The 12,578-nt window shown below is 37.3% G+C and overlaps 1 protein-coding gene across 3 annotated transcripts in view; it reads left to right on the forward strand.

Moving 5' to 3' along the window:
* CENPC (centromere protein C) overlaps nt 1–11,289 on the forward strand; it is an 84,351-nt gene extending 73,062 nt beyond the window's left edge. Inside the window, exon 16 of one of the 3 annotated variants that reach the window (XR_009154944.1) lies at nt 5,766–11,289. The gene's annotated coding sequence lies outside the window, so the exon portion shown is untranslated. The remainder of the gene's footprint in view (nt 1–5,765) is intronic. The other 2 variants (XR_009154947.1, XM_058181420.1) reach the window with 2 other exon arrangements.
* The last annotated feature ends 1,289 nt before the right edge of the window (nt 11,290–12,578 follow it).

The following is a 12,578-nucleotide window of genomic DNA, read 5'->3' on the forward strand; positions in this document are numbered from 1 at the left end:
ACACAGGATGCTACGAAACGGCTAACCAATCTGCAAACACCCACTCCACCTACCAATCAGGATGCAACCACAGAGCCAACCAGCACTCCCCACCTCCCCACCAGTATTTATAGAGAGACGGCAGCTCCGACCACTCTGCTTGAGAAGCACGAAGCCGAAGACACCAGCCTGAAGATGATGAGTGAGACCTTGTCAAAACGTTGCCAAGATACTCTCAACCTTACACGGGAAAAGACCCGAAAATGCCAAGACCTACATATATATATATATATATATGTTTTCTGAGGTTTTCGCGGATGTTTGTATGTAGGTCTTTGGTTATTCGGGTTTTCTCCCGCGTAAAATTGGAAGTGTCTTGGCGACGTTTCGACGAAGTCTCATTCGTCATCTTCAGGCTTCAGCTTCGTGCTTCTGGGAGCAATGTGTGACACGAGGAATGACACCAGACCCACACTCACGAGGTCCACACAGGATGTCACCACCACACATCCACCCAGAAAGCAGACCTAAACCCACACTGATCAGGAAGCACGACCAAGGACCAGAAGCCAGACCACAGCTGCAACATTAGCCATTTCAAACCCCTCCAATCCATACATGCAGCAGACTGACACCCATTACGAAGATGTAGCACGACCACGAACACGAAGCCAAACAGCAGCAGTGCAGCTCACCAGCTCAAATCCCCCTGCAACTCAGACTAATCTGAGCACAACCAAGCCCCCACCCAAACAGGACACCCCCCCCAGCCAATCAGAGCACAAAAAAACCCCCCATCCAATCAGAGCACAGCCAAGCTCCCACCCAATCAGTTCAAACCCCCACTAGCAGTTAAAAAGGAGGAAACAGCTGCAATCACACATTGCTCCCAGAAGCACGAAGCTGAAGCCTGAAGATGACGAATGAGACATATATATATATATATATATATATATATATATATATATATATATATATATATATATATAGTGTAAAATTGGAAGTGTCTTGGCGACGTTTCGAAGTCTCATTCGTCATCTTCAGGCTTCAGCTTGTGCTTCTGGGAGCAATGTGTGATCGCAGCTATTTCTTCCTTTAACTGATAGTGGGGTTTGAACTGATTGGGTGGGAGCTTGGCTGTGCTCTGATTGGCTGGGGTTTTTCTGTGCTCTGATTGGCTGGGGGGGTGTCCTGTGTTGGTGGGGGCTTGGTTGTGCTCAGGACACACAGGACACACAGGACACACCCCCAGCCAATCAGAGCACAGAAAAACCCCCAGCCAATCAGAGCACAGCCAAGCTCCCACCCAATCAGTTCAAACCCCCACTATCAGTTAAAAGGAAGAAATAGCTGCGATCACACATTGCTCCCAGAAGCACGAAGCTGAAGCCTGAAGATGACGAATGAGACTTCGTCGAAACGTCGCCAAGACACTTCCAATTTTACACGGGAGAAAACCCGAACAACCAAAGACCTATATACAAACACCCGTGAAAACCTCAGAAAACAAATATATATATATATATATATAGTTTAATTACTTTTCAAACATGTTTAATAAATTAAAGATTGTAGTTCATGACTGAAAAGAAGTCACTCTTTTCATTTGCAAAAGTTTCAACACTACACTGAAGGCAACACATTAGAACTCAGACCAGACTTCTCTGGATGCCGAGAAGATTCATCCTATAATCTACATACCGCAGGTATAGGGGTTCACATCTAATTTTAGATGTAATTGGCAAATTTCAACATGTTTATTGATTCTGACTTTATCTTGGTTTTGTGCACTTTAATCCACTCCCTAATCTATTCTGGAATTTTTAAATAGGTTTTGTTTTTCATTTTCTTCTTATTTATAAATTCTGTAAGGGAATTGTAGAAATAATCTTAGAGAAGGCATCTGGAATTTTCTCCAAAATAGATGCAGAAGAAGTATGCATACTTCTGGTTTGTATGTCAGTGTGTGTGTGTGTGTGTGTGTGTGTGTGTGTGTGTGTGTGAAGATTCTGTTACTAATAGTCTGTCATGATAAAGTATACTTGTAGTAATTTTGTGGAATCAATTTTCTGGTTTGTCTATACCCTAATGCTGATATTGTTATTTTTCTGTTTGGGGGCACATTTTTGAAGTGACAATCTGGAGTCATGCAAACTCTCATGAAACCTGAAGCCTAGACATTTGAGGAATAATATTAATGATTTTGTTTGTTGTCTTTTGTTCATTGGCTTTTGGACATTATCTCATCGTTTCAAATGGAAATGACCTTAAGATAAACTTTCAAGGGGAATTTCCATTCTGTTAGCTGCAACACTTTTAATGATTTTTACAGTAATGCCTGTTGGTGCTGTGGATGATATGTCTTTCTGGCAAGGTCCAAAATAAAAGAATAAAACTAACAATAACCCACAGCATGGAATGGGCCTCTCAGGATATCTGTGAGAAACAAGCAGTCCTTCCTAGTTGGGTCAGACAGGAAGGATACTACAAAAACAATTTACCTGGACGGAGGAATCAGAATTAAAGCTACAGGCATGTTTTGACTGCACTGATTGGAATATTTTTAAAGATACCTCTGCAGACCTGGATGAACTCACAGATACTGTAACATCATATGTCAGCTTCTGTGAAGACCTATGTGTACCTACAAGGAACTTGCGAATACACAGTAATAACAAACCTTGGTTTACACCTAAACTTAAGCAGCTACGACATTCCAAAGAGGAAGCCTACAGAAAAGGTGATAAAATGCTGTACAATCAGGCCAGAAATGCACTAACAAGGGAGATAAGAGCAGCAAAAAGAAGCTACTCTGAAAAGCTAAAGAATCAATTTTCAGCAAATGAACCAGCAAACATGTGGAAAACTCTTAAAAATATCACCGGCTATGGCAAACCTCCTTCCCAGGCTGAAGGTAATCAACAACTGGCAGATGACCTGAATGAGTTTTACTGCAGGTTTGAAAGGAAACTACAGCCACCTATCTCCACAACTCCCATCTCAGACACAGCAACAACAGCCAAGCCTCCTACAACTGACCCCATTTCATTGGGTTCACAACCCCTAGTGATCACAGAAAAGGAAGTGCAGGACCTATTTCACAGACAAAAGCCAGGAAAAGCTCCAGGCCCAGACAAGATAACTCCTTCTTGCTTAAAAGTCTGTGCTGACCAATTGGCCCCATCTTCACCCATATTTTCAATAAATCACTAGAGATGTGCTATGTTCCTTCTTGCTTCAAACGCCTACCATCATCCCAGTGCCAAGAAGCCCACCATCAAGGAACTGAATGACTACAGACCAGTTGCTCTAACATCTGTAGTCATGAAACCCTTTGAAAGGCTAGTGCTTTCCTACCTGAAAACCATCACGAATCCGCTTTTAGACCCCTTGCAATTTGCATACCGAGCAAATAGATCAACAGATGATGCTGTTAATATGGCTCTGCACTACATCCTACAACATCTTGAGTCTCCAAAGACCTATGCAAGGGTCCTTTTGTAGACTTTAGTTCAGCATTCAATACCATCATTCCAGACATTCTTCTAACTAAGCTAAACCAGCTACAGGTACCGGAACAGACTTGTAAGTGGATCACAAGCTTCCTAACAAACAGGAAGCAGCAGGTGAAGCTAAGCAAGATCACATCAAATACCTGTACAATTAGCACAGGGGCCCCCAAGGCTGTGTGCTCTCCCACTTCTCTTCTCTCTGTATACCAATGACTGCATCTCCAATGATCCATTTGTTAAGCTACTGAAGTTCGCAGATGACACAACAGTGATTGGTCTCATTCGAGACAATGACGAATCCGATATAGACGAGAGGTCGAACGACTAGCCTTGTGGTGCAACCAAAACAATCTGGAACTGAACACACTCAAAACCGTAGAAATGGTGGTAGATTTTAGGAAAACCCTTCCATACTTCCACCTCTCACAATACTTGACAACACAGTATCAACAGTAGAAACCTTCAAATTTCTGGGTTCTATCATATCGCAAGATCTCAAATGGACAGCTAACATCAAAACATCATTAAAAAGGACAACAAAGAATGTTCTTTCTGCGCCAACTCAGTAAGCTCAAACTGCCCAAGGAGCTGCTGATCCAATTCTACAGAGGAATTATTGAGTCTGTCATTTGCACCTCTATAACTGTCTGGTTCGGTTCTGCAACCCAACAAGAAAACACAGACTTCAGAGGATAATTAGAACTGCAGAAAAATAATTGCTACCAACTTGCCTTCCATTGAGGACCTGTATACTGCACGAATCAAGAAGAGAGCCGTGAAAATATTTGCAGATCCCTCGCATCCTGGACATAAACTGTTTCAACTCCTACCCTCAAAACGACGCTATAGAGCACTGCACACCAGAACAACTAGACGCAAGAACAGTTTTTTCCCGAAGGCCATCACTCTGCTAAACAAATAATTCCCTCAACACTGTCAGACTATTTACTGAATCTGCACTACTATTAATCGTTTCATAGTTCCCATCACCAATCTCTTTCCACTTATGACTGTATGACTATAACTTGTTGCTGGCAATCCTTATGATTTATATTGATATATTGATCATCAATTGTGTTGTAAATGTTGTACCTTGATGAACGTATCTTTTCTTTTATGTACACTGAGAGCATATGCACCAAGACAAATTCCTTGTGTGTCCAATCACACTTGGCCAATAAAATTCTATTCTATTCTATTCTATTCTATTCTATTTATTGGCCATCTTTGGTTTTACATCTACTATCAGTTCTTTTATGGCAATTCTTTGTGACATCTTAGTTTTTTATTCTTTTGGGGTTTTCATCCTTTTTGTTAAATTCTCTCTGAAATATTTTTTTTCTTCTGGTAGTTAAATCTGTTTCTTGAACAGACTCTTTCATGTGAGTATGAGTTACCCCCAAACCAAACTCAGAAGTGATCCAGCTCTTAGAGTAAACTTCTCATGCGAAGTAAATTGTCTTGCTCTGAGACTAATCCACAGAATACTTTATACTGTAAGAGAATGCTATCAAATGGGGTGTGTTATCAAATTCTGAATTTAACAATCTCTATGGATGTGTAAGAAATTATTTCATTAGTAGGAACTCCACAGTCATATCTGGGGGAAAAAAATACTACTTGCAGATGAATGGAATGCTAAAACTGGAGGAACAAACCTGGAACTGAATTGGCTAAATTCACAACATACAAATTAATTTGTATATTATTTACTTAGACATTTCCAGGTTAAAAAATTCAGGCATTATTTCAATTGTACATAATAGGAAGCAGGAGAAATGTAATCCAGTTAGGTAGGATCCTTCCGTCACAATTTGTGGAACAGGTGGTAAATAATGGATGTCAAATATATATGTTAAGTTTAGAAAATTAAATTAAGTGCATCAACAAGATTTGTCCAAGAGCAATATAGTCAGGGTTTGTGATTGTGTAAGGAATAAATTTGGTAAATTCAGAATTTCCGCATAGCTGTAAGAGACAAGAAACATTGAAAAAAGAGGACTTTCAGAAAAGGTTGCATAGTCTTAAGGAAGAGAAACTTGTGAGAAAAAAAAAATCAAAATAACCTCACTATGAAATGGCTTCTCTATGTGAATTATTCCTGTCTCATCAACCCAACCATCATCCTTATGGGTTGGTTGTAGCATGCTTCTAATATCAGCACTAAGAAGGTAAGCAATATGTCTCTCCCATTTGTTTAGTTTGTACTCTTGAAAAAAAATCGCTGGATTAAGATGTGCTTTAGTCTGATTCAGTTATTTTTTCTTTTCTTAGGCTCAAGAATACAGAGACATTTTCTCCAGAAAATGTTCTGGAGAAATAAAGAGAAGTTTGATCCTAGGGAGGAAAGCAATGACAAAGATAGAGATGATAATGAAGGATAAGAAATTTTGATGCAGCAGAGATCTACAATAATGAATGTTTTCCCAATGCTTACAAACAGTTGAGAAAGCCGTAGAGAATATGAAAAAGAAGATATGTACACCTGAATTACAGATTTGGACATATCTACCAGGAACCAATATATTGATGATAGAAGAAATAAAAATTACGTAATTTCTTGATGCAGTGTTAGTGAATATGTGCTACACAAGCAAGAGACTGTTTGACAGAAAAAAATAGAAGAAAATGACTGATACTCTGGATTGAGAGAATATTAATACAGCGATAAAAAAGAACTGCAAAGAGTTATCTGATTGAAACAGAGCATTCAATCACAAATCTCCAGATCTAGGCCTGATTTGATGACACAACAAACTAAAGGCAATTTTCTCATGTTAATTGGACATATCAATGTTATTTTATTGGCAAACATGCAAATGATTTGGCTAACTGAGATATTTTTCACTCCAGCTCACAAACTAAAAATTATATTATCTGAATTTGTCTAGAAGTCAACAAAAATATAAGCACTCCACAGAGTGCTTAAATTTAATTAAGGAATGCCGATGAATTTGAAAGAGTGATCTGTTAATTTTCTATTGTAATCAGAAGAAAATAGAAACCACATGATAGATAATAAAATGAAAGTGTACTTCAAGGACAATTTGAACCATTTGGTTTACTAAGATATATCTTCAATTGCTCAAATTCTGTCCAAGCACTAGTACTAACTACAATAGCAAACATTGCTCAGGTTCTATGAAGTTTAGATGAGATAAGGAAGAAATACATATGAAAAGTAAAGTAATGTTCATGTCTGTGTGTGATTTGATCTAATCACCTAAGAAAAAAACTGTTATGGACATATTACAAACATTATAGGAAAAACTGTTTTACAAGTGTTATGTTATTTCACATTTCCATACATATTAAGCATGTTGTCTTGTCAAAGTACCGTGAGCTTGGATTAACTTTTATTTTTCTCATTGTGTGCTTCTCTAGTTTAAGTGATCTGATACAGCGTAAAGACTGAAATTAAAATCTTCTGCCTCATGTGCTTTTCAATTGCTTGGCTAGTAAGTCAAAATATGTGATAAAGGCTAAAATTCATAAAGAAATGAACAAATCCCATAATATATTACTGTAACTCCATAGTATACCTTGGGTGACTAGTCAATTAATTTACGTATATGACTAGGCCTAAACAGACTTTATAGTTTATTCTCTAAACATGCTTATATTTATACTTTGTTGCACTGTTGATTGCCTTGGAAGGTACACGATCTATGTTAACAATTTAGTTCTCTCTAATCTGGGAGTGACTGACTCTTACTTTGATTTTGTGTTGCTTATTTATTTATTTATTTATTTATTTCGATTTTTATACCGCCCTTCTCCCGAAGGACTCAAGGCGGTGTACAGCCAAGTAAAAATACACTATATACAGATTAAAAGAAATTAAAAAGAAACATATTATAATGTGGCCGAAAATTTAAAACAATTTAAAATCTTAAAATATAAATAACCCCAATAAAATTTTAATCCAGTCCCGCTTGAATAAATAGGTGCGTTTTCAGCTCACGGCGAAAAGTCCGAAGATCAGGCACTTGACGTAAACCAGGGGGAAGTTCATTCCAAAGCGTAGGAGCTCCAACAGAGAAGGCCCTTCCCCTGGGGGCCGCCAACCGACATTGCTTGGCGGATGGCACCCTGAGAAGGCCCTCTCTGTGTGAGCGTACGGGTCGGTGGGAGGCAAAAGGTAACAGCAGGCGGTCCCATAAGTACCCGGGTCCTAAGCCATGGAGCGCTTTAAAGGTGGTAACCAGAAACAATGCCCTGTTAGAATATGTAAGTATTTAAAAATAATATTTTATATAACAACAACAACAACAATAATAATTATAAGAGGTTTATTTACTATCTTGTCAACAAAGAAATTGAAATTTTCTTACTGGACTTCTTTACAGCCAAGTTCACTTTGTACTATGCAAATGGTTTTCTCTGATCAGTGATTTGATTCTTATTAAAAATCTGAGAATTTGCTGTCAGTAAAAGCCTTTCTAATCACATCTAAGCCGAGGTTAAGTGCTCTTTTGCCATCTCTCTGTAATAACTCTGCATGTTATTAAACACAAGATCAAATTAATGTAATTAAATCATTTGAATTTTATATAATTCTTTGTGTAAAAGGCCATTCCATTCCTATTGTCTTTTTTTAGGATATTGACTTCATGACTAAGATCTTATTTTAGCTTAATAGTTTGACCACGAGCTATTTCTATTGTAACTTGAATTTGCCTTGGTTCACATATGCTAAATCATAATTAATTAAAAGGCCCTAATTGTATGGGTTCATAAATACATTAAGCCATAAATTTACAAATCATGGTGATAAAGCTTATTTCATATGCTACACCCAAACTAAACAAGCCACATTAGGATTTAGTGTAATATTAACCCTGACATAGTACATTTCTATGCTGGATTGTTAAGGACAAAACTATCCAACAATTTAGTGCAAAACACTAATGGTATTATTAAATGATGAACCTTTGAACAATAGGGGCTGGAATAGCTCAGGCTGTTAAGAAGCCTGTTATTAGAACACAGTAGCCTGCAATTACTGCAGGTTCAAGCCCGGCCCAAGGTTGACTCAGCCTTTCATCCTTTATAAGGTAGGTAAAATGAGGATCCAGATTGTTGGGGGGGCAATAAGTTGACTTTGTAAAAAATATACAAATAGAATGAGACTATTGCCTTATACACTGTAAGCCGCCCTGAGTCTTCGGAGAAGGGCGGGATATAAATGTAAACAAAAAAAAATCAATAAAATATTTCAATGCTGATTGTTAACTGTTTTCTCTGGGCAGAGTAAACAGACTTTTTCTGATGATAAGTTTAGATTGGTGTTGGTCAATATAAGTCTTTCAAACCATGATTAGTTCATATAGTGATAATACCAACATTGTCAACCTATGCCATGGTTTAAATATAGGGTGAGACTTTATTAAAAGGAAATACCTAATCCTTTGCACTGAAACCTGGTACCCAGCTGCATAGAAGTTTTATATACTTACATAGGCTAATTTGAAGAAATTATTAGCCAATCACTACCTCCTGTGCAAAATTGCTAACAGCAATTTCATGGTATTAGGTTCTTGCTTTCTTTCCTGCAAGATAGCAGTAAGGGGAACTAACCTGAATAGGAATTAGGGAATTGCATCTATAAAAGAATTGGCAGTAGTGAATCAAGGCCTTTAAACAAATATTTCTTTGGGCAGAGCAATAAGGCAATTACTAGTGCTAGGTTTCAATTTGGATTGGGTAATTTATGGAATGTGCTGCCTTTCTCTCCCTAAATGCAGTCTGAGTTAACTGCTTTTACCAGTATGAATGGAAGTGTCCATTTCAATTCAGTGCCTACTGAGTCTCACAGACATTTTGGAAACAAAAATAAATGGATCAGGTTGGAGTTGCTGAAATGTGCAAAGCTAATGCAATTGTAGTCAGAGGATGCACTGAAAATTTCCAAAATACCAGTAATAAGCCTTTGGATATGGAATAAAAAAAAGTTACTTGTTTTGCCTGTAGTCACCATTGCTTAAGAAAGGTAATTCTTTTTGATAGTGTTGTCCCCCTTCTGGATATCTTTGCAGGACTCCTATTGGGTAGAGATAACTCCCCATTAGTGAGCTCAGAATCCAGGGGAACTCAGTCAGTTTTCCAGTCACACCTCTAAAAGACAAATATAGAAATTACATTTTATTAATGTTGTGTTTTAAAGTAATTTTATTAAATATAATTACAACAGTAAAAGCTTATACAAACTAGAAGACAGAAAAATAGAAAGAGCAAAAGCTGCAAACCAGAAACAAAGAGATAAAGAATAGATAGGAAAAAAAAAAGTAAGAGTATAGTAAATAAAAATTAAAAAAATATAGAAGTGATTTTCAGGCTTCATTACAATACATTTCATCTGCTCCTAATTTACAACAAATTATTTCTTTCCATGCTTCATTTTTTTATGTATTAATTTTTTTTTTTGTTCCACAAAAGTCATTGGCCATGCTACCACCCGCCACATTCATGAGCTCATTGAAGCCTGGAACTCCACAAGCAATTCTATCAACATTAACCTACAACCAGCCTATGAATTCCTCAGTTTAGTTTAGTTTATTGTCATTACACCTTGTACAACAAAATTAAATGCCATCTTCAGTGTACATAATACATAAGAAAACTATAAAAATAAAACAAAAACACACATCCTTTACATTCTATACAACTGAATTGAAAACCCCTAATACTGCATAAACATTACACTATGCAGTAGAATTCAGTATAGGTACTGCTCTGGGATAGAAGCTGTTTTTCAGTTCTTGTATTTATTATCCTGTACCGTCTGCCAGATGGTAATTGTTCAAAAAAAGGGTGCCCAGGATAAGAGGAAAGGCAGCCATTATGTGCTGGAAGCAATGTGTGAATAGTGACTGGTCCATCTCATCTCGATAGGCAGATTTATCCCCACTATTTTGGAACAAATAGACTTATCTCACCACTGTTGTATCATCTGCAAATTTACTAATAGTATTACTAGCGTGAGTGGGAATGCAGTTATTCACATAAAGAGTATAGAGTAAGGGACTCAACATGCAACCCTGTGGTGTACCAGTGTTAAGAAGAAGGGCCAAGGAGGTATGATTATTTTTATTTATTTATTTATTTATTTTTATTTATTTTGTCATAGCAGTGTATATAAGCATTAACATGAAATAACTATATAACATATAAGCATATATATGAGCATAAGTATGTAATAACTGTATTAATTGGATATAATGAAGAGGAACAATAGGACAGGGAACGGTAGGCACATTTGTGCTCTTATGCATGCCCCTTATAGACCTCTTAGGAATGGGGTGAGGTCAATAGTAGATAGTTTTTGGTTAAAGATTTTGGGATTTTGAGAAGAGACCACAGAGTCAGGTAATGTGTTCCAAGCATTAACAACTCTGTTACAGAAGTCATATTTTCTGCAATCAAGATTGAAGCGGTTAACATTAAGTTTAAATCTATTGTTTGCTCTTGTATTGTTGTGATTGAATCCGAAGAAGGTTTCAACAGGAAGGACATTGCAATAGATGATTCTATGAGTTAAACACAGGTCCTGTTGAAGGCGGCAGAGTTCTAAATTTTCTAAACCCAGGATTTCAAGTCTGGTGGCATAAGGTATTTTGTTGTATTCGGAGGAGTGGAGAATTCTTCTTGTAAAATATTTCTGGACACGTTCAATTGTGTTGATATCAGAAATGTGGTATGGGTTCCAAACAGGTGAGCTGTATTCAAGAATTAGTCTAGCAAATGTTTTATATGCTCTGGTTAGTAGTGTAGTGTAGTGTAGCTACGCAAGATTAGGTTTACAACTCTTAGAGCCTTTTTTGTGATGTAGTTGCAGTGGGCTTTGGCACTTAGATCATTTGATATGAAAACTTCAAGGTCTTTAACAGGGTGGGGGTCATCTGTAAGGTAATGTCCATCAAGCTCGTACTTAGTGTTTTGGTTCTTTTTTCCAATATGTAAGACTGAGCATTTGCTGGTTGAGATTTGGAGTTGCCAAGTTTTAGACCATTCGGATACAAAGTCAAGGTCTTTTTGGAGGGTAGTTGTGTTGTTGTTGGTGTTAAATAGTTTTTTACTATTTTTTAAAATATTATTTAAATATTTAAATAATTATATTTAAATAAATATTTATATTTAAATAATTTATATTTAAATAATTAAATATATTTAAATATTTATATTTAAATAATTTATATTTAAATATTTAAATATAAATATATTTAAATATTTATATTTAAATGAATAATAAATATTTAAATAATTAAAAATTATTTTTTTAAAATAATTTCCTAATCTGACCTCTGAGAGCAGCCAGATAGGAAATCCATAATCCAAAGGCAGATTGAATAAGGAGGCCCAAGGTCCATAAGTTTAGACACTAGTCTATGTCGAAGAATTGTGTTAAATGCAGAACTAAAATCTACAAAAAGCATTCTCACATAGCCCCCCTGCTATTCCAGATGAGTCAGAGCAGTGAAGAGTGATGGCCATAGCGTCCTCTGTAGATCTATTTGTTTTGTATGCAAACTGATATTTATCAAATATATGCGGAAGACCAGAAGTAATGTGCCTACAGACCAATTTCTCAAAGCACTTCATGATGATAAGAGTGAGTGCCACTGGTCTGTAGTCATTGAGGTTATTGATAGGGAACTTCTTTGGCAGTGGAACAATGGTGGAAGCCTTCAAAGGAGGATCTAGAGCCGAGGGAGACCACTATTCCTCAGATTGCTGGTTGTGAATCCCTCTATGTGCGGTGGGGCTATAGGAATCAGTTGGGCTTGGTGATCGCGTACCTGGCTCCTTGCTGCGTGACCACAGCCCTGCCTGAGCTGTTGGAGGTACTTGCTGCTGTGGCGGTTGAGACCCCCAGACTTATAGTCATGGGGGATTTCAACCTGCCATCAGCTGGCTCGTCATCGACGGCAGCTCGGGAGTTCTTGGCTTCCATGACGGCCTTGGACCTGATTCGAGTAAATGATGGCCCTACGCACACGGGGGGAGGCACACTGGATCTGCTTTATATCTCTGGACAGTGGTTAAATGATCTGGTATTAGATGATTTAGTAACAGAACCAATGTCAT

The sequence above is a fragment of the Ahaetulla prasina genome, chromosome 4 (assembly GCF_028640845.1).
Source record: "Ahaetulla prasina isolate Xishuangbanna chromosome 4, ASM2864084v1, whole genome shotgun sequence".
Taxonomy (NCBI): domain Eukaryota; kingdom Metazoa; phylum Chordata; class Lepidosauria; order Squamata; family Colubridae; genus Ahaetulla; species Ahaetulla prasina.